Source organism: Ambystoma mexicanum, chromosome 7q, assembly GCF_040938575.1.
Source record: "Ambystoma mexicanum isolate Mex_15411 chromosome 7q, UKY_AmexF1_1, whole genome shotgun sequence".
Classification (NCBI taxonomy): domain Eukaryota; kingdom Metazoa; phylum Chordata; class Amphibia; order Caudata; family Ambystomatidae; genus Ambystoma; species Ambystoma mexicanum.
This window is the reverse complement of record NC_090941.1, coordinates 143,141,441-143,162,551: the sequence shown is the minus strand read 5'-3', so window position 1 is coordinate 143,162,551 and position 21,111 is coordinate 143,141,441. Positions and strand designations below refer to the sequence as shown.

General features: G+C 46.2%; 1 long non-coding RNA gene across 1 annotated transcript; it reads left to right on the top strand.

The window, feature by feature from the left end:
* Nucleotides 1-13,610: 13,610 nt before the first annotated feature.
* LOC138528440 (uncharacterized) lies at nucleotides 13,611-18,920 on the top strand. Its single transcript, XR_011284142.1, has 2 exons — nucleotides 13,611-13,708; nucleotides 18,437-18,920. It is a non-coding gene; the product is annotated as an uncharacterized lncRNA (long non-coding RNA).
* Nucleotides 18,921-21,111: the final 2,191 nt, after the last annotated feature.

The following is a 21,111-nucleotide window of genomic DNA, read 5'->3' as shown; positions in this document are numbered from 1 at the left end:
GACGCCATGTGAGTAACGCGACTTTGATGGCCAACAATTCTTTCTCAGTCACTGTTTAGTTCTTTTCATATGGAACCAGCTTGCGGGAGAAAAACGCCACTGGGTGTTCCACCCCAGAGTCCTTGCATACTTGAGAAAGGATCGCACCTATGGCCTGCTTAGAGGCGTCCGCCTCAACGATATAAGGCAATTCAGGATCCGGGTGCTGCAGAACCGGAGCCATGGTAAACGCCTCCTTGAGTAGGTCAAAAGCCCCTTGAGCCTCTGTTGTCCAGTGGAATGGATTTATTGGGCTGGTTAGTGCAGTAAGCGGTGCCACCACTCTTGAGAAAGAATGGATAAAGCGTCTATAAAAGTTTGCAAATCCAAGAAAAGATTGCAAGGACTTGATAGAAACAGGGACTGGCCAGTCTAGGATGGCTTTTACCTTGGAACGGCTCATCCTGACGCCATGACTAGTAATATCATAGCCCAGGAACTCCACCTCTTGGGAGTGAAAGACACACTTCTCTGCTTTGACAAAGAGATGATTCTCTCTTAGCCTTTGAAGTACCTTGGATACATGTTGTATGTGTTCTTCTAAGGATGTTGAGTAAATCAAGATGTCATCCAGGTATATGACCACGAATTGGTCCATGTAATCGCTGAAAATATCGTTCATGAAAAACTGAAAGGTCGCAGGGGCATTACACAGAGTGAAGGGCATGACGAGGTACTTACATAAACCATATCTGGTTTTGAAAGTGGTTTTCCACTCGTCGCCTGCCCTAATCCTTACAAAACTGTAAGCACCCCTCAAGTCCAGTTTAGTGAAAATCACTGAAGATCCCAATTGATCCAATAGGACGTCAATCAAAGGTAGGGGATACTGGTTTTTAACCGTTATGGCATTGAGGGCCCTGTAATCAATGCAGGGTCTTAAGTCCCCTTCTTTCTTAGGGACGAAAAACAAAGGGGATGCAGCCGAGGACTGAGAAGGACGTATAAACCCAGTCCGGAGTGCTTTATCGATGTATTCCTTCAGGACAGCGTCTTCCTGTTTGGTAAGGGAATAAACTCGACTGGTGGGTGTTTTAGCCCCGGGAATCAGTTCAATTGGACAATCGTATTGACGATGTGGCGGCAACACCTCGGCCTTTCCTTTGTCAAACACATCAGCAAATTGATGGTATTCCTGAGGTATCGGTGATTTAGGTGACGCCAGCGCGTTTATTCTTGACAACCCTTCGAGGAAGGCCAAGACAGGTGTATCATGAACACCGCCGGAATCCAAGAAGCAGTGTTCATTGCAATGATCCGAAGGATATTGGATATGACCAGTGACCCAATCAATCACAGGATTGTGTAATTTAAGCCAAGACAGACCAAGAATCACTGGATATTGGGATGCCGCAATTATGTCAAAAACCATATTTTCAGTGTGACCGCCAGGCACAGTTATAGGCAACGTTTCCTCTGTTACCAGACCAGAAGACAGTGCAGAACCATCGACTGTCTTGACTGACTCGGGTACTGTTTTAGTGGTCATAGGAATGGTTAACTGTCTGGCGAAAGCAATATCCATGTAGCTATTTGTTGCATCAGAGTCTATCATGGCCTGGGTTTGAACGGTGATGTTGTTGAAACTTAAAGACACCATAACCTCAATGGAAGCATTTAGTGACAGGGCGTAGTCCGTCTTGGTACTCGGCATAGGGACTCCCACTACTGCCGAGCTCTGGCGTTTCCTGACTTTTTTGCTGGTTTTTTAGGGCAAGCAATCAGTAGATGCTCCGCTGAACCGCAGTACATGCATAGGTTATTCTTACAGCGGTTTTCTCGCTCAGCGGCGGACAAACGACCCTGAATAGCACCTATTTGCATGGGCTCAGGATCGTTAGAAGAAGGCTGAGAAACCCCCGGAAGACTTGGCACGGATAAGAAGGGTTTCTTTTCGCCTTTTCTGTCGGTTCTCCGAGCATCGATTTGTAAAACAAGATCGACTAACTCCATATATCCTGATGGGACAACAGGGACTGTTGACAAGGCGTCTTTCAGTTCCTCGGATAGTCCTTTATAGAAGACTGCAGTCTTCTTATCTTCAGGCCACTGTGTTTCCGCTGTCAACTGATTGAAACGTGCGAGATAGGCCACTAACGGTTGGCTACCCTGTTGTAGATTCAACAGTTCCAAATCAGTTGCCTGAGTGGAATATCTCATGTCGAACACCCTACTCATAGCTGACAGCAATTCATCGCAGTCATGTAATAGAGGACGATTGGTCTCCAATAACGGGTTTGCCCAGGCTGCAGCAGTGCCTCCCAAATGCGACAATACAAAGGCTGCTTTGGTTGTCAAATCCGGAAATGAACTGAGTCTACACAGGAAGTGGAGACGGCACTGATTAACGAAAGTGCGGTAATTTTTTGGATCTCCCGTAAACCTTTCGGGTGGAGCCAAAGGGAATTGGGTTGGCATCAACACCTGGGCGGATTCTCTTTGTGGTGCGGATGCACCTGAAGTGGAAGCAACGGAAACAGTGGCAGCCCTTCCTTGTGAGGAGGCATGTATGGCGTCCTGCATCACGTCCATACGATGACGCATGGTGTCCTGAGCTGTAATCATTTCCTGTCTCAAATCCGCCACCAATTGGGTGAGGACAGGTATAAGGTCAGACTCCTCCAACATGGCTTCTGATTCTGTTAAGAACTGAAACACAATGGATACAGAAGAATGATTCAAAGGTTCTCGTAAAAGGATACAGACTGGTAGCAATAAAGGATACACTCGAAGTCTTCTTCCACCGGAAGATGTCAGAGGTAAGGCGTAGTGTATCAAAAGGGAACCTTCTAACTAATGTCACTCTCTGACTAGTAAAACCCACAGTCAGATAGAGCTATTAGTGGGAAGGGCGTGAGTGGACCAAGATTCACCAGGCTGTTGATAAAGAGGAACGAATTTAGAATGATGATTGAAATGAAGGACAATAAGAACCTATGTTCAACACACTAACCTGGATGTGTAGCCAAGGAAACCTGGATGTGTAGCTGAGGAAACCTGGGTGTGTAGCCAAGGAAGTCTCAAGAAGTCCGAAGAATCCAAGGAAACAACAGCAAGGAAAGGGTGGTGAGGGATCTAACCCGAGCGGAACGAGGGCCGCACTAGAGACGGGTTGGTGCACACACAGGAAAGTGTCCAGAGTCCAGTGCACGTGTAGAAGGAGAGTATGAGAATCTTGATCCAGGAAGTACAAGTCCTTAATACAGTAGAAGTTCGATGAGCGCAGGATCTTGGTAGATGGAGGCAGAGCCGTAATCTGCAGGGTGTTGGAGCTGCCGGGTAGACAGCTGAAGTCTCTATACAGCAATAGGAAGCTGCGGTGTGGAGCAGCAATGCGGCAAGCTTCCAATAGAAATAACAGGAAGATGCCACGGGTAAATGGTGGGACTCCGTTTGAACAAGTAGTGAAGAACCGCGTGCGAGCGCGGAAGAAACAGGCAGCTCAAGAAAAGCTGGAAGTTGCCGGGATATGCGTCGGAACGCGGGAAGGCAACCGTACCTTAGGAAGTAGAAAAACGTCTGCGAAAAGCAGAAGTAAGCTATGGAACGCGAAAGGAGTAACAAACGATCAGAAGCGCGGTTGCAAGACTTCCGCTTCGTTAAATGGAGTCAGCTGACGTGCATAGGACACACCTGAACATAAACATCATCGCATTGGTCATGTGATCCATACATTTGGATTAGCGCCTCCCAGATAATTTCCATTGAGTGTAGAACGGTCTAGCCGTTCTCAAGGCTGAGGAAGCCGGAAAACAGGAACGTTTGGGTTTCACAACGGAGCCGGGTGGAGAGGGCAGAGAGGTAGGCATGACAGTATGCCCTGGTTACAAAAGCACAATCCGTATATCAATTGGACAGCAGGATCACTTTTCCTGGCTGGGCTCAGAGTTTTGTATGTCCCACTGTCTATCCCTGATTCCTCCTCGACACCTCCTAAAGAACCACTAAGAGACCAGAAAACACCACTCATGGTTTCCAATATCCTACAAGTCCCAGAGGCCTATCAGGAATATGCTGATGTATTTTCAACTGCCATAGTCCAGGCCTTACCCCCTCACAGACCTGAAGACTGTGCCATAGATACAGATCCCTCAGCAGTGATTCCCTTCGGCAGAATGTTCATTCTTTCTGAACCTGAGAAAAAGGCCCTCTGAGAATACCTGGACACCAATCTTGAAAACGGCACCATAAGACCCTCAAAATCTCCAGCGGGTGCTTCGTTGTTCTTCGTTCCCAAGAAGAGACCTTGCCTCGACTATCGTGGCTTAAATCAATGCACCCTCAAAGATCGGTACCAACTGCCCCTGATCTCGGATATCCTGGAAGCTGTGAGAGGCGCCGTAATATTCACAAAGTTGGATCTCCGGGGTGCCTACCATTGAATCCGTGTCCGGGAAGAAGAAGAATGGAAAACAGCCTTTAGAATACCCTTTGGTCACTATGAATATCTAGTCATGCCCTTTGGACTAGCTAATGCCCCCGCAGTTTTTCAACGTTTTATGGATAGGGTGTTTTCTCACATGATATTCCTCTTCGTCATTGTCTATCTGGATGACATATTGATCTTTTCCAAGGATCCTCTAAAGCATGAAGAACATGTAAAGGCAGTATTACAACGACTCAGTGAACACAAACTTTTAGCCAAACCCGGAAAATGCTTGTTTCACGTTATCTGTTCACTACCTAGGATTCATCCTTAGCCCAGAAGGAATTCGTATGGACCCTTCAAAGGTAAAAGCCATACTGGCTTGGCCCGCTCCCACATCTGTGAAACAAGTTCAATCCTTCCTGGGGCTTGCCAACTTCTACCGGATGTTCATTTCTACCTTTTCCGAGATCGTTCAGCCGATCGTTGCTCTTTGAAGAAAGACACCCCCTTTATCTGGTCTACACCACAAGATAAAGCATTCCAATGATTGAAGACAGAATTCACGCAAGCCCCCATCCTGGACAACCCGACATAAATCGCCCATTCCTAGTGGAAACGGATGCCTCTAACTACGCCATAGGAGCGGTCTTGAAACAGGTACTTGAGGATAAACTGGAACTCCCCATTGCTTACCTCTCACAAACCCTGACTCCCAGTGAGACACACTATTCCGTCCTGGAAAAGGAACTGTTAGCCATCCGCCAAGCCTTCACTGAATGGCGACATCTACTTCTGCGTGCGAGATATTCAGTTCAGGTCCGCACGGACCATCGGAATCTTCAAATTCTACAGTCGTTGGAGTGCAGGAACAGTCGTCAGGCGCGTTGGGCCGACTTCTTTGCCCAGTACCAATCCTAAATCACTCACGTTCCCGGATCACAAAACATGATTGCTGACGCCTTATCTCGACGTCCTGACTATGTAACCACTGAAGACAAGGCCTATCCTAAGATGTTTCCCCACACGATCTTTGTAGCTCAGTCAACCTCCTGGAAGAAATCCGAGTGCAAACCCAGTCCTCTGACCTATGGAAGGATATTTCAAGGAAGAATCCATGGAAACTAAGAGTTAAGGAAGGATATTTATTCAAGGACAATGCACTGGTCATTCCTACACAGAAATTACAACAAAGAATGATAAACCTCTGCCATGATACCCTTCACTCCGGACATCGTGGCTTAACTAACACCCTCCGTCTTATACAAAGACAGTTTTGGTGGCCTGGAATGAAGACCGACGTACAACAGTACATCAAAGCTTGTGCTGTCTGCAGTCAAAACAAACATGATAACAAGAGACAGGCGGGTCTTCTACTGCAACCATTGCTGCCAACAAGACCATGGGAATTCATTGCTACAGACTTCATTGTGGAATTACCACCTTCCCGAGTATACACGACCATCATGGTAACCATGCACTTGTTCACTCATATGGCTCATTTTACACCCCTGTGTAAGCTGCCATCCTCGTCCGAGCTTGCTGGAATCTTCGAATATTTCGTTTACATGGACTTCCTTTCAAGATCATATCTGATCAAGGACCTCAATACGTCTCTCAATTCTGGAAACATCTCTGTCGCATTTTTGTAATCCAACTCGCCCCTTCGTCTGGTTATCATCTCCAAACCAAAGGGGCCACAGAACGTGCTAATCAGACCCTGGAACAGTATCTTCGATAATTCGCCACCAAGGTTCAAGATGACTGGTCGCTCCTGATACCCGTGGCTGAATTCGCCTACAACAATTCTGACCATTCAGCACTTAAAACCAGTCCATTTTTTTGTAGCCAAGGTTTCCATCCATCGGCTCTACCCTCTGTTCTCCCTCATCCTACACCAGTACCTACTGTCGACTCCTGGATAGAAACCCTCATCAACGTTCACCAGGAGGCCAAAGAAAACTTAGACAGGGCCAGAACACAGACTAAGAGGTATGCGGATTTAAAAAGGAGACCAGGTCCTTCTTATCCTATCGGTGATCAAGTCTGGTTGGCTTCGAAATTACTACCCCGGCATCTACGGCCAAACAAGTTGGCCCCTCGGTACTATGGTCCATTTCCCATTAAGGAAATTATCAATCCAGTTTCATACTGGATTAGACTACCAGACTCTTTGAAGAGAATTCACCCAGTATTCCACACATCCTTATTAAAACCCTACAACCAATCCTCCCAGAAATCCTGCCGACCTCCTCCTCTACTGGTTGACAACCAATTGGAGTATGAAGTATCCCGAATATGTGATTCTAGGTATAAACGGGGTCAGCTTCAATACCTGGTTGAATGGAAAGGATATCCTCCTAGTGAAAGAACCTGGGAGCCACTTTCTAATCTCAAGGCCCCTCGACTACTCAGAAAATTTCACCTTATGCACCCGGGCAAACCTGGTGGAACAGGTTTTCGGAGGAGGCATGCTGTCATGATCCACAGAACGCGCCCCTTCTGGACTTCCTGGTTCTTATCGCGACGGGGCTTGTATTCATTGTTTCTTCCAACATGGCCGTATCACATGACACGCCTCACACCAGCCTTCACGGCGGATGTTGTACGTCCCATAAATGTGCCACGCCCCCGCGGCCCCGCGTGTCTCAATGCTATTGCGAAGTAGCGACCAGACGTGTGCTCCGTAGCTCGCGGCATTGTATCCTTTGCTTCTTCCAGCTTACCCCATCCTAGTCCCTTTTCTTCCTTTCTTGGTTACTGGACTTGTGTGCTTGTTGCGCACCCTGTTACTTTCCCGGACTCCTGGATCCCTGCATCCCGGAACCTTGAACGCACGCTGGAGTCGGAAGAGACTCATGCAGCCTATTTCAAGACTCGATCAGTTCGCAAGAAGGCATCAACCAAGAAATCCAGCAAAGATCGAACTTAGGTGAGAAGGGGGGAACTCCTTGACACATATTGTGTATAATGATGTGTTTATATTGTTATAATTGTGTATAATGATGTGTTTATATTGTTATAACTGTGTAAGGTTTGCTATACAACCTAACACATTAATAATAAGTATTATTACACATTACATTGAATTCATGGAAGTGTAAGGTGTTACTCCCATAGATATCTGAAAAGTAGCATGTGCTGCAAGCTGTATGAGTCCTGAGAATGGGATATTCAGACCTCACTGCACACATGTGCGAAATGATCTCCCAGGCGGAATTGAGTGGGCTATATTATGATGACCAGGGCCTGACCCCAGAAGGAAATGGGGATCTGGGCAGCGTGGGCCCTCTCCTATGAGATATGTCTGACCTGGTTGCTTGGGTAGGCTAGGGCACAACTAGTGTAAATAAAACAGTGTTGTGATTAACTTTGCATTCATCTGGTGCAAGTGACTAGAATCTTGAGATGGAATGCAGGGCTTAGAATGTTTATCTATGAGTGAGTTCCAGGTTTGTTAGTTGCAAGGATGTAAGCCCTGAGAGAGGATGCCGGTGGGTGTCCTATGTCCCCTTTTACTTACCTGACTCTAAGAACTGTATTTGGTGTACCTAAACTTAAGTAAATAAGTCAACAGTTCACTGGAGTGTCAGAGTCATTTGTGGCCAAACCCTGAACACAACACTGGCGACGAGGATGGGATCTGGCTGTGCTGGGGGGACAGCACCAAAGGGAGACACCCACCGCCCCCCCCCCCTCTGAGAAGTGATCCTCTCTCAGGTAAGAGCGCTGGATGGCTGTGAGGCACTGCAAGTGCAGTGAGGGAAATTGAGGCCCAGACAGAGGCGCTACGAAGGCACTGGAATAACAGAGCAGCTATGGATGTAAAGGTGCTGCATGAGGCAGTGGAGAGGTTCTGCCAGGGCAGTGAGGCGCTACAATGGGCAATGAGATGTTGCAGAGGCAGTGAGGCGCTGCATGAAGAGGTGCTGCGAGGGCAGTTAGGCGCTGCAACAGGCAGTGAAGAGGTGCTGCAGAGACAGTGAAGCGCTGCTAGGGGCAGTGAGATGCTACAGAGGCAGTGAGGCGCTGCATGAAGAAGTGCTGCAAGGGCAGTGAGGTGCTGCGACAGGCAGTGAAGACGCGCTGCAGGGGCAGTGAGGTGCTGCGTTAGGCAGTGAAGAGGTGCTGCGTGAGGCAGTGAAGAGGTGCTGCATGAGGCAGTGAAGAGATTCTGCAAGGGCAGTGAGGCACTACAAGAGGCAGTCAAGAGGTGCTGCAAGAGGCAGTGAGTGGTCGCTGCAGAGGCTGTGAAGTGCTGCATGGTGCAGTGAAGAGGTGAGGCGCTGCGAGGGCAGTGAAGTGCTGCACGGGGCAGTGAAGAGGCACTGCATAGGGAGTGAAGAGGCACTTCAGTGACAAGGGTGTGCTGCAAAGGGCAGTGGGGACAAGAAGTTCTAGTGTTGAAAGGTACAACGGTCTGCTGTAAAGTGCAGTGGGCTCTGTGAGACTTATGGTTATTAGAAGGAGCTGTGAAGTTCATTGGAGCAGCAAGGTTCATTCATTCATTGGCATGGTGAAGTTCAAGGTGGCAGTCTCTCATAAAGCATTCAAGAGAATTGAGACTGTACAAACATTCAGAAGAGTTGGAAGTTGTTAATGGATCTAGGAGGGGCCTGGGGCCCATGGACTGTGCAAACATCTGTTGCGCCAAGGCTACAAGCTATTGGTCATAGTGAAGGCAGCTGAGATCACTGACAAAGTTATCCGATGTCAGCGCTTACCTTTGACTGGAACCGAAGGTTGCTGCGGTTGGCTTGAGTGGAGTCCTGGAGTTCGGCATGAGTGCTGCAGCGGGAGGCCTGACTCAGTTATGAAGTTTGATGGGGATGGGAGCTCTGTGTTCCTCCGTTACTCTCTATGCAATGGTGAAGTAGGAGAGAATGCAGAGGTGCTGGCGATTAGAGTTGAGATACTAGAGCTGATATATATTAGTTTATTAGAGTGATGTTGTAGGTACATGTCTCTCTCTTTAATTGAGTTATGTAGTTTAACATATTTCTCTCCACCGGCGGACTACTGTCCATTACATGTGTTGCATGTGTAAAAAGGTGCAATGGTTGAGGTGAACCGTTGAGCGGACTACTGTCCATTACATGTGTTGCATGTGTGAAAAGGTGCAATGGTTGTGGTGAACCGTTGAGCGGACTACTGTCCATTACATGTGTTGCATGTGTGAAAAGGTGCAATGGTTGAGGTGAACCGTTGAGCGGACTACTGTCCATTCCATGTGTTGCATGTGTAAAAAGGTCCAATGGTTGAGGTGAACCGTTGAGCGGACTACTGTCCATTACATGTGTTGCATGTGTGAAAAGGTGCAATGGTTGTGGTGAACCGTTGAGCGGACTACTGTCCATTACATGTGTTGCATGTGTGAAAAGGTGCAATGGTTGAGGTGAACCGTTGAGCGGACTACTGTCCATTACATGTGTTGCATGTGTAAAAAGGTGCAATGGTTGAGGTGAACCGTTGAGCGGACTACTGTCCATTACATGTGTTGCATGTGTAAAAAGGTGCAATGGTTGAGGTGAACCGTTGAGGGGACTACTGTCCATTACATGTGTTGCATGTGTGAAAAGGTGCAATGGTTGAGGTGAACCGTTGAGCGGACTACTGTCCATTACATGTGTTGCATGTGTAAAAAGATGCAATGGTTGAGGTGAACCGTTGAGCGGACTACTGTCCATTACATGTGTTGCATGTGTGAAAAGGTGCAATGGTTGAGGTGAACCGTTGAGCGGACTACTGTCCATTACATGTGTTGCATGTGTGAAAAGGTGCAATGGTTGTGGTGAACCATTGAGCGGACTACTGTCCATTACACTGTCTGTATAAAAAGGGAAATGTTGTTCCTAGACTTTGGTGCCATTGTTTTGGCATATGTTGGTAGACATGTATGCGGTGATGTGTGAGTGAAATAAGATATTAAGGTTTTGAGTGTTTATTAAATCTTCATTAGAGTTATTAAGTTGATAACAGTGTTCATCATTAGCTGTTCTATGTAGGCATATTAATATGTTCTCTCCACAGGTGGACTTTTAATTTTAATCCACAGATGGACATTGATGTTAATGTTAATAGATTTTGAAGTGGTGACAGGGTCTAAACCTTTTGGAGTTGGTTGTGGTTATATATGAAATGCTTTGAATAATCTTTTGTTTTTCAGGTGGGACTTTACTGGACAAATCTTTTGATGAAATATTGATCTTGCCACCGATACTTTACTGTTCTTGTTGTTGTCCCTATAGGGGAAAGATGTGTTGTGATTAACTTTGCATTCATCTGGTGCAAGTGACTAGAATCTTGAGATGGAATGCAGGGCTTAGAATGTTTATCTATGAGTGAGTTCCAGGTTTGTTAGTTGCAAGGATGTAAGCCCTGAGAGAGGATGCCGGTGGGTGTCCTATGTCCCCTTTTACTTACCTGACTCTAAGAACTGTATTTGGTGTACCTAAACTTAAGTAAATAAGTCAACAGTTCACTGGAGTGTCAGAGTCATTTGTGGCCAAACCCTGAACACAACAAACAGTCACAGACTATCTTCAGTCCACCAGCTTGATAGCTTTTTTTATTATACAGGCCAAATTTGGTTCAAATAGCACATTGTTACATTACACAAGTCATCACATTCAGGGCATGGCAGACAGTTTACATCTGTTGCAACATATATTAGTTCCTCCGATATTGGGTCAATTTCCCTCTGTTAAATAAATAATCAATCATTACCCTTGAAACACTGTTAACTCAGTTAACTGATATTGGTAGCATAAATGATGGAATCGCATACATAGGGTCACCAGAGAGAGATCCAGTACATTCTGGTAAATGAATAACTGATTGTTAACTATTGAAACACTGTTAAATCAGTTAATTCACATTTGTAACATAAATAATGGAATAGCATAAATCGGGTCACCTGAGTGAGCTCCAATACACTCTGCTAAATAATTAATTGATTGTTAACCTTTAAACTGTCAGAGTCCTGACCTCTCCTCGCTTAAAGGTTTACATATCCTAGCGCTCTCCTCTTTTCCTCCTTGAACGTGAATACAGAAACACTACCCCTAGAAAGGGGGGGGGCAGGTGACTGCTCCCTTCACTTGGGCAGGAAACGGTATACTGGCCCCCAGCAAGCCCGCTGGTGCTTTGCTGGCGAGTGTGTTTACTTTTACACAGTTCAATGTTTGTTCGCTCTAACGTTCCCCCTCACTCTGACAGGAAAGGAAAATATACACAAGGCACTGGCCGTGTGTGCGTTGAGGGCGAGTGTGTTCAATTTTACACAGTTCAATATTTGTTCGCTCTATCGTTCCCCCTCACTCTGACAGGAAAGGAAAATATACACAAGGCACTGGCCGTGTGTGCGTTGCTGGCGAGTGCCTTTACTTTACACAGTTCAATATTTGTTCGCTCTAACGTTCCCCCTCACTCTGACAGGAAAGGAAAATATACACAAGGCACTGGCCGCGTGTGTGTTGCTGGTGAGCGTGTTTAATTTTACACAGTTCAATATGTGTTTGCCCCTCTCTCTCACTGCTCATCTCCTACCTCTGCAGAAGATCAAACCCCTGCCATCACTCAGGAACGGCACCCGGGCCCTGCTCTAGCAGAGCAGCACCAGCGGAATGGCGCCTCCTCCCGATCTTGATCCCTCGCCTCCAACCAGGCCCAAACTCTCAACCTGGGATTGGGGAGAGAAAGATAGGTCAGCCAGGACAAGGACAGCTGGAAAGGCGTTCCCTCTAGCAGGCGAGAGACAGAATGCTCACGCTGGATCTTCCGGGAGCTCTTTCTCTTCGTGCCTTCAGGCTGCCCCACACCTGCCCCACACTCGTCACCAGGGCTGGCACTGGTGTTTGAAACGGCCTCAGATCATCCTGGTGCAGTATACGTACTGCATCCGTGACAGCCCTCTACTCCGAAGAAAACCTCCTTCTACAGCAGGCACTGGCTGGTAGAGGAATAACAGGAACCCGAACGGGACACACAAGGGATCGAAACACCCCAGTCACCTCCGCTTTTCTTTTCTCACTGTGTTCCCCAGAAGGTCGCTTTCCCTCCCGTGAGGGGAAAATTAATTATACAGGCCAGACTGGCCTGTCAGGAGCACTTCGGGAACCCCTCCAGCGAGGGGGTGTAAAAACAAACTAGGCAGCACGCGAAACCTTGACCAGGCCTCTGCAGCCCAGGAGGGGGCTGCCACAGGGCAGCAGCCCCAGGGGGTCTTCCCCTCCGGTCTCTTCCTCACCGGCTCTCTCTCCCTGGTCTCTCTGCTGGCATTCCCCTATGGGGGGAATTAAAATATAAACGGCTGTACGGGCCTCTGCTGCCACAGGGCAGCAGCCCCGGAGGGCTTCCTCTCCTGTCTCTTCCTCGTCGGCTCTCTCCGGTTTCTCCCCCGCTGGCAACAACGCAGGCTCACTTCTATTGCGGTCCATACCAAGTCCTGTTCCCCGAGAGGGGGAGGGGGGAACAGCTGTCAGAACGCTGTAAAACTCCTCAGAGGGTACAGAGTCCCCCCCCCCGCTGAGGGACTGTGCCATTTCCCTCCATTCCACAACTATTAGGCAAAGGGTGTGCCTGACCACACCAAAATGGATGAATGGTAAAAGATTTTTTTTTCTACCACGACAGAAAAGTGATTAAAGTCTCACCATTCTTGGAGAAACAACCATACATACTACTTTACCCAGATGGCTTAGCATGAAAAATAAAACATACATAACCCCTATCCTACAAAATTTTGCTCCATGCATTTAAAAAAAGAAACATAGTTTCCATTTCCAATAAGCACACATTTTCATAGTATTATGTTATTATTTTTTTGATATTACAACAGCCTTTGCTAAACCCAAAATTCTGTGATGGGTTTCAGAAGCAATGCACATCTTATATTTAAAATTTTATTAGTTACATTATTTTTTTAGAAAAATGGCAAGGTGCAATTGTATTTGTTAAAGGCAATGATTCTATGACAAGACAGGAGGCTCATATTATGCAATACAATCTTTACTCTGAAACCACAGCAGCAAAGAAAATACTTTTACAAACAAAAAAGTTTCCACAACAGAACTAGATAGAGTTCAATGTCAATGTATGGGGAACTCCCCAAACCATCATGGAGGACAGGTCATGCCCTGCAGGGGACCAATGAGCAGGGACCCTCTTCTATATATGTCCATTACTCTAACCCCAACCCCTCTTTCTTTGCTGCTGACACCACAGAGCTAAGTCACCCCTTTCAGTTGTGTCTTACATTGTTTGTCAGTAGTAGGCTTTATTAGTTTGAATATGGCATATATGGTAAATATGTGTTAATTACCTTTTATTATAAAGGAATTTGTGTATTTGATACAATGTATCTGGATAGCCGCGTGCGGCCGTTGGTTTCATTTTGGTGTCTTTCAAAAAGAAAATATGTATTATGCTCATACATCCTGTTTCAGCTGAAGCAGTGGTGCAATGGTTGAATTTCGGACTACAGTCCATGAGGTTGTGAGTTCGAGGGAGCTCTCTAATTTATTTCTTCTTTAAAAATTTCTCGCGCTTGTAAACTCAGGTGTTTCTAGTGCATTAATCAACTCGCTCCTGGCGTGCGCGAGAGCAGTGTTGTTTACACTGTTCTCTCTTCATTTCGCCTGTTTGAATTCGTGCCCGTTGACAGATTTATGGTCACCTGGGGATTCCAGGTGCTGCAGGCTTTGGGTTCGGCCTGCCCCTGTGGCTTATGTTTGTAACAAAAGCCTCTGTTTCAGTACTGAGCCAAGTTAGCTCAAATATAGAGCTGCAGGTCTCCCATGCAGGAAGACCCGGGTTCGCGGCCGACCAGCGCATGTTTATTTGTATATTTTAAGATTAGATATTTTAATTGTTATATTTTAAATAATTGTATTTTACAGTGGAGGTATTTGATTGTCACCTTTTTTGCTCAGTTGAGCAGGGATTTCCTAATGGGCATTTGGTTGGTTCATGACTTCTTCAGAAAGATTATAGCACAAACATTTTAATAGTAAAAATGTGGTTTTGTTAAATGTTTGTAATTTCGTATCCCTGGTGACACAACACATTTCCTTACCTTTAGTGCTGGAAAGAAAGAATGTTTACTGATAGACTGTGGGTTTGTTAGGTCAAAGTCTGACCATCCAGCGCAAGAGCCCGATGCACTGCCAGTCTGCAGTTTTATTTTATTTTCTTTGTTTATTTATTCATTTACTTATTTCTTAAGTTATGTGCTTTGCCTTCACTGTAGGTGCCATAAGTTCGGTTTCAGGTTCAGCCTGATTCTATTGCGAGGTTACCCCCTCGTGTACTGCTGATTATCACACCCTGCTCGGGCGAGCAGTTGGAGGTGCACTTGCTCAGTGTATCCTACCTTCAACTTGACAGTTTTCTTTTGTTTGGGTTATCTTCCCTGGAAAGGTGCAGTCACCTGCTCGGTGGCAAGGTTGCCTGGGGTTTCTGCGAGGGGTCCCCTTGTATACGGCTGTGTCCACACCCTGCTAGGGTGAGCAGTTGAGGTACACTTGCTCAGTGTTTCCTCCCTTAAAGTGGGCAACTTGGGTAATTACCTTAACTGGCATGCACCATAACCTGCTCGGTTTCAGGCTCTGCCTGAGTTCTAATGCGAGGTTACCCCCTCGTGTACTGCTGATTATCACGCCCTGCTCGGGCGAGCAGTTGGAGGTGCACTTGCTCAGTGTATTCCTTCCTTAAGGTCGGCAGCTTTGTTTAGGTGCTGCATATGGCTGACGCCATTGTTTGGTCTTGTAGGCGTGCAGTAACCTGCTCGGTTTCAGGCTTCGCCTTGTTCCTACTGCGAGGTGCTCCCTCGTGTACTATTGGTTGCCTCACCCTGCTGGGGTGAGCAGTTGAGGTGCACTTGCTCAGTGTACGCTTTGATAAACAATATGTTTAAGTGTTGACTGGAACACATTTGCGTTTTTTCAGAATTGTCAGTGGCCCAGAAAGCTCAGTGAGTATCAGCTTATATAAGGGCCGGGGATTCGGTCCCCTGTGAGGGCGTAACCCCTCTTCTTTGGATATTTTATATATATTTCATATATTATATATTCTTTATTTATTAAGTGCTTTAAAGAAAAGAGTGTGGAAGTGGTTGTAAACAGACCCATATGGGGTTGTACCTTCCTCTCTAACCATCTCTCTGGTGTTATCATTCATCTTTTAGTTAAAAATTCTGTCACCCTTTACCTTAGTTAGTTTCAGGACAACTCAGTCCTTTCCTTAGGTTTTGATTCCCGACCTCAATTGCTCCACCCAATACCAGTGCTGATTAAGCTACAGTATTTTCTCTCAACATGAGGAAGAATAAAGATGATGCGTTATGCCTCTATTGAGGTCTGTAGGGCTTAAGGCTCTCTTTAGTGGGGACGTTTGTTCTCCCCTACTTTTGTCCCATTGGACATTCCTTATTCTTTTGGTTCTGGTGGAGACAGGGTCAGCTCGAGGGTAACCGTTCAGTTTTTTACATGACAAGTTGAGCAACCATGTTTTACTTGGATGGAGTGTTTGGAAACACTTGATGGTATCAGTTAGACGAGTTGCCAAATAATAACTTGCTGGCGCCTGCCTCATGTTTTTCCTCCCAAAGCTTGGCCTATGGTTCAGCTAACCGTCTAACAGTGTGTTGCAACTTCTCCTCTGCTCGAGGAGTACACGCAGGCTTCTGTACCCTCATGAGCGTTGCTTAACCTCTTTAGAGTGCTGTTTTCATATCCGTGCTGACCGTTCTGATACAGGTTCCTAATTTTGGAAAGGTCTACATCAGTCTTTTATCCTGCTGAGATCGATAAGTGAACACCTCACACCACACAACGCTCGTAGTAGTGTTAAGCACCACTCATATACCTGAGGGTTCGTAGTACTGTATAAGTACTGTTTTGCTATGGACAATGTGCTTAGTTTTTCCTTCCCCTGATTCCCTTAGTGGCCAGTCAGCCTCACATGAATACAGTGACTCAGACCTCAGGGTTGGAGGGGACAGTGGTCCCAGATTTCTTCTCAACCTTGCATTTACAGGGCATTGGTAATTATCCAGAGTTCTTTCCCCCTCATTCCCCTTCCTGCCATCCTTGGGGGAGATTGCATCATAATATTACACCTCTGGGAGTATCCAATGGTTTCAGTTTTTTCCTTTTTACAGGAGTTCTGGCGGGTGACCAGTGCAGACTCGCACTGAGCATTTCCCTCCCGTCTGTTAATTTCCTTTGTGCTAATCTCTGGTATTTCAATAAGTTAACTGGAGTCTGTCCAGTCAGGGGATTGGTTAGAGGCGCTAGTGGGTATTTATTTCTCTTAACGGTGTAAAGCGGGGCTTTAATGTGGTCCTCAGGGTAGTTTTCTTTCTGGATTGCAAGGTTTTTCCTTTGGATAAGTGGGGGAGGTTTCTCCTCTTTTGGGAAGGCTCAATATCCCTTGGTGGGATAGAGGGGTCTGGGAGTGATACTATCCCCCATCCACGTTATGACCCTCTATCACGATGCGTTCCAGAGTCTATACATTAACTTTCAGACGGTGTCTGCCGCTACGATTACCAGAGTGCTGGGATATATATTTGGTTGATGACTTGATTATCATAGTCACCTGCATGGCAGGTGGACCTTTGGGGTTTTCACAAGAGTTTGTTTGCAGTAAGGTGCCAGCTCAGGGTGCTGTGAGCTTCAAAGATCTGCAAATTGGCTGAAATATAGGTTGGACCTCTTCTGGTGTACACCTTCAGTTTAACCATTTAGTGATCAGTTCTTTGCAGTTTAGAGTCTTGCTAAGATTTTGGAAATTTGGTGTCCTCCTTCGGTTACTTTTGATCCGCTAGGGGATTTATCACCAGGGAGGAGGGATCAAGGTTCAAGCACCGGGCATACCTACAAAGGAGTTTAGATATCACTATAATGATAGTGATTGGATGTCGGATACATTTTTTCTTCTTGCCAAGTTTGGCCTCTTAAGGATCAGGTTTATAATATCTGCCTTTTGTCATGGTAGCAGAGTCCTTCTTCAAGAGTTCGGGAGGTCTGAGGGTCTCCGTGTTGGCGGTTTGACGGGTTAGCTTCTCAGGTGGGGCCCTCTCTTCCATTCTGCTTCTGCCTCCAGAAGACTTCCCTCCTTAGTATACACATATGTCTGAAGACAATTGTAGATTAATTCTATTGCTTTTCAGCTCCGCTCAGGATGGATTGTCCTATTACAAAATTTATAAAAATGATTTTTTACTCCCATTTTACCCTTTTGAAGATTTGTCTTTCCCTCTTGGTTCCCCAGTGTAGTTCTGTGACATGCCCTGTTTCTAATGCGATATCTTCCTTTAATGCATGGGATGGAACCTATAAGACTTTCACCCCTATGGGGTACTTTTCTTTATCTCCAGGAGAGCTAGGTGTTTGTTTTCATTGGTTTGCTTTCTAGGTCCCCAAAAATGGTACGAATTTAAGTGTTTTGAATATTTGATTGAACAACATAGGTGTTTATTTCAGATGGTTTTGTCCTAACCTATTAGTATAGGAAAACTTTGTTCAATGTTTTCCCCTCTTTTAACCAGTTGGTTTTGGTGGCATGTAAGGAACGCTGGATTTGGCACATTCCTGTTTTTCTTGCAGTGGATTTGACTTTGCCTTATAAGACAGCTTTTTGGGCAATCTAGTCTTGGGCAATTCTCTGATTGGTCAACAGATTGATTTAATGAAAGCATTTAAAAAATGTTTCCTTTCCTATTATTTTATTATATTATCTATTATATTGGATCATTTTGTACGTACTAATGAGATGCAAGGGCTTTGAACTTGCATAATATGAGCCTCCTGTCTTGTCATAGAATGACTAATCCCCCACACTAACGTGAGATGGGGGTTTAGATTCTATTAAAGACAAGGAGGCGATTATTATCCCTCCCACCCACCCTGAATATGATATGATATATGACAATTGTGATACGCATGTACACAGGTGGTTCAAGTGAGAACATTCTTTGGTTTGTTGTTCTTCCCAACCACCCACCCTTCTTGCTTGTTGTTCTTACAGGTACGAGTTGAGGTTCTGCTCAGGAGTGTGGATCGCAGTTACAAGTTCTGGAGTGCGTGATTTCGGCCACGAGTTGAGGTTCTCATCAGGAGTGTGGCTCGCAGTTACAAGTTGTGGAGTGCGTGATTTTGGATGAGAAGTCCTATCCAGAAGAACTTCGGCATAGATTCAGGCTGCGGGAAGGTGGAGATCTCCAGTTTCGATGGATTCTTTCTCCGCGCTACGCAGTTCAACCGTTTCATTGGACTTCTGGTGCAAGACAGCTGCAGAAAGAGGGGTTGGGGTTAGAGTAATGGACATATATAGAAGAGGGTCCCTGCTCATTGGTCCCCTGCAGGGCATGACCTGTCCTCCATGATGGTTTGGGGAGTTCCCCATACATTGACATTGAACTCTATCTAGTTCTGTTGTGGAAACTTTTTTGTTTGTAAAAGTATTTTCTTTGCTGCTGTGGTTTCAGAGTAAAGATTGTATTGCATAATAATCGCCTCCTTGTCTTTAATAGAATCTAAACCCCCATCTCACGTTAGTGTGGGGGATTAGTCATTGTTGTCAACCAAAATAAAAAAGGTCATTAATGAACATTGGTCCTTGGAATATTGTGGCTACATGAAGAGATTAACATGTGTTTGTTAGGATTTTTTTCTGATCATAATCGAACACTAGCCTTTCCCATTGTTTATTAATAAACATGAAGGTTCACTGTGTGTTTTATAGAAAAATCCTTAAATTCTACCCCTAAGCATCGTTGACAATGTCGAGCTCTCATCAATAGCCCCTCTGTAATTATAGAGATAAAAGACGTCTCACGTGGGGCTGTACCCTCGCTGCTTTATGCGTTGGTGCTTTGTCCTGTCATCACCGCTGTATTGCCTATTGCTGCCCGCTGCCCCATGAGGTTACCATGGGTACCAGAGGGCCTGGGCAGCGAGTGCTGCTGGGCCTGCAGTGGCGGCTTAGAAACGGCAGAGGAAGGGCGCAGCGGAGACAACCTCGCGGCTACCCGCTGTAATCCCCTCCTCCCCCCGAGCCCGCCCGAACAGCGGGGGGAGGAGCAGCGGGGTAGCCGGAGGTTCGTCGAGGAGGAACAGCGGGGATCGCAAAGGGTTAACAAAGAGGACCGCAGTAGCCACCATTGCCTGACTGAGGACGAGGGCTCTATCGCCCCCCAGAGGCAACTTAAAGAGGAACGTCGCACCGGCCAAAGCATTGCCGGAGATGAGCTGCTTATCAACCCGCAGAAGGACCAGGAGGAGAAGTCCAACTGCGAGGGGGAAGTGGTGCAAGTAGAGGCGAGATCAGACAGCAACTGTAGCTTGTTATCTCCGCTACCCGTATTATCCGGCCAAATCTTCCTGAGCCAGGACCCAGCGGGAAAAGGAAACCTGTGCAAAGACCCTCCAGGACAAATCTCCCCAGGACAAATCACCGCGTCGGCCTCTTGTGGCGAATGTCAGATCACCATCAGCGGCGGGTCTGCGCCGAGTAAGGCGCCGACCAAGGCGTCGGATGCCATGGTAGGTACACCGGGAGGAGGGGGGGCAGCTTGGGGTGGCCAAGACGGCATTCGTTCATCAGACATCCCAGCACCTCATCTCCCAGTCACATGACTCTGTATACAGTGCAGCGTGGGAAGCACCATGCATACGGTGTCGCGACAAAGCATTTGTGGGTGTGCCTGAGATGTGTCTGGCGCTGCCCAAGAGTGGCACTACCATCCACTGCAAAAATAACCACTTTCCATAGGGGGCGGGGGATAAATGATCATTATGTCAATTTTTGTGGTGGTATTAACAGTGTGAAACATTGCTTGACGTAACTTCTGCAACCCCTGTGACTTTAGTAAATAATAACACGAAAAATAGTCGACCTCCCGCGTTAATGGTACGCAGGGGACCTCCTCCGTGTGAACTTTTGTGCTTAAAATTTCCCCCTCCCGTGGTTGAAGTCCGCAACGGATTCCGTTGTAATGTGCCTGCTTTTACCGGGTAGTAATTTCAGGCAGATTCCATTGAATCAATGCCAACATGAAAATCCACGCTGGGGTTCGTACACCCGCGTTTGTAAATCGGAGCTGGAATTGGAGGTGGACTCGTTATATACCCCCCCATCCCCAACTCTGACTTACAAAGGCACACAAATTAGGTGTCTTGCTAAAAGGGGTAGAAACGGTGTTGTCTGCCACAGTTACCGATCTGCTTCACCTGGAAAATGACCCCTACTGATTTTAAATTCTGGTCTCCTTACCTGTCAAAAATTGTACGGTCTTGGGAAGGTAACGCCCCACCTCCCCTTTCATTTTTATGTGACAAAAGTGGTAACTGTGACAGTGGCTAGAAGTGAGCAGGATGAAGTGTTGTATGAAATCAAAATATTGGCAAGGAGAGAAGGGCCAGGTTGCTAATTTTGTACCAGAGTAAGTGTATCCTAATTCAGATTTTAAACACATTCGTTCCAGGAAGTCATAATTCTATTAAAGACAGGCAGGCGAAGGATTATGCTTCTCTTTCAGATTTACTACTAAAGCAGTAAATGACAAACCAATAATATCCATGACAACAAAGATTTAAAAAAAAACTGCAACTTATTTTATTTATGTATATTGCACGAAGTCCACAGGCATCAGGGTGCATACATTTACACTAGGGCATCAAATAATAGACCGGATGTTATTT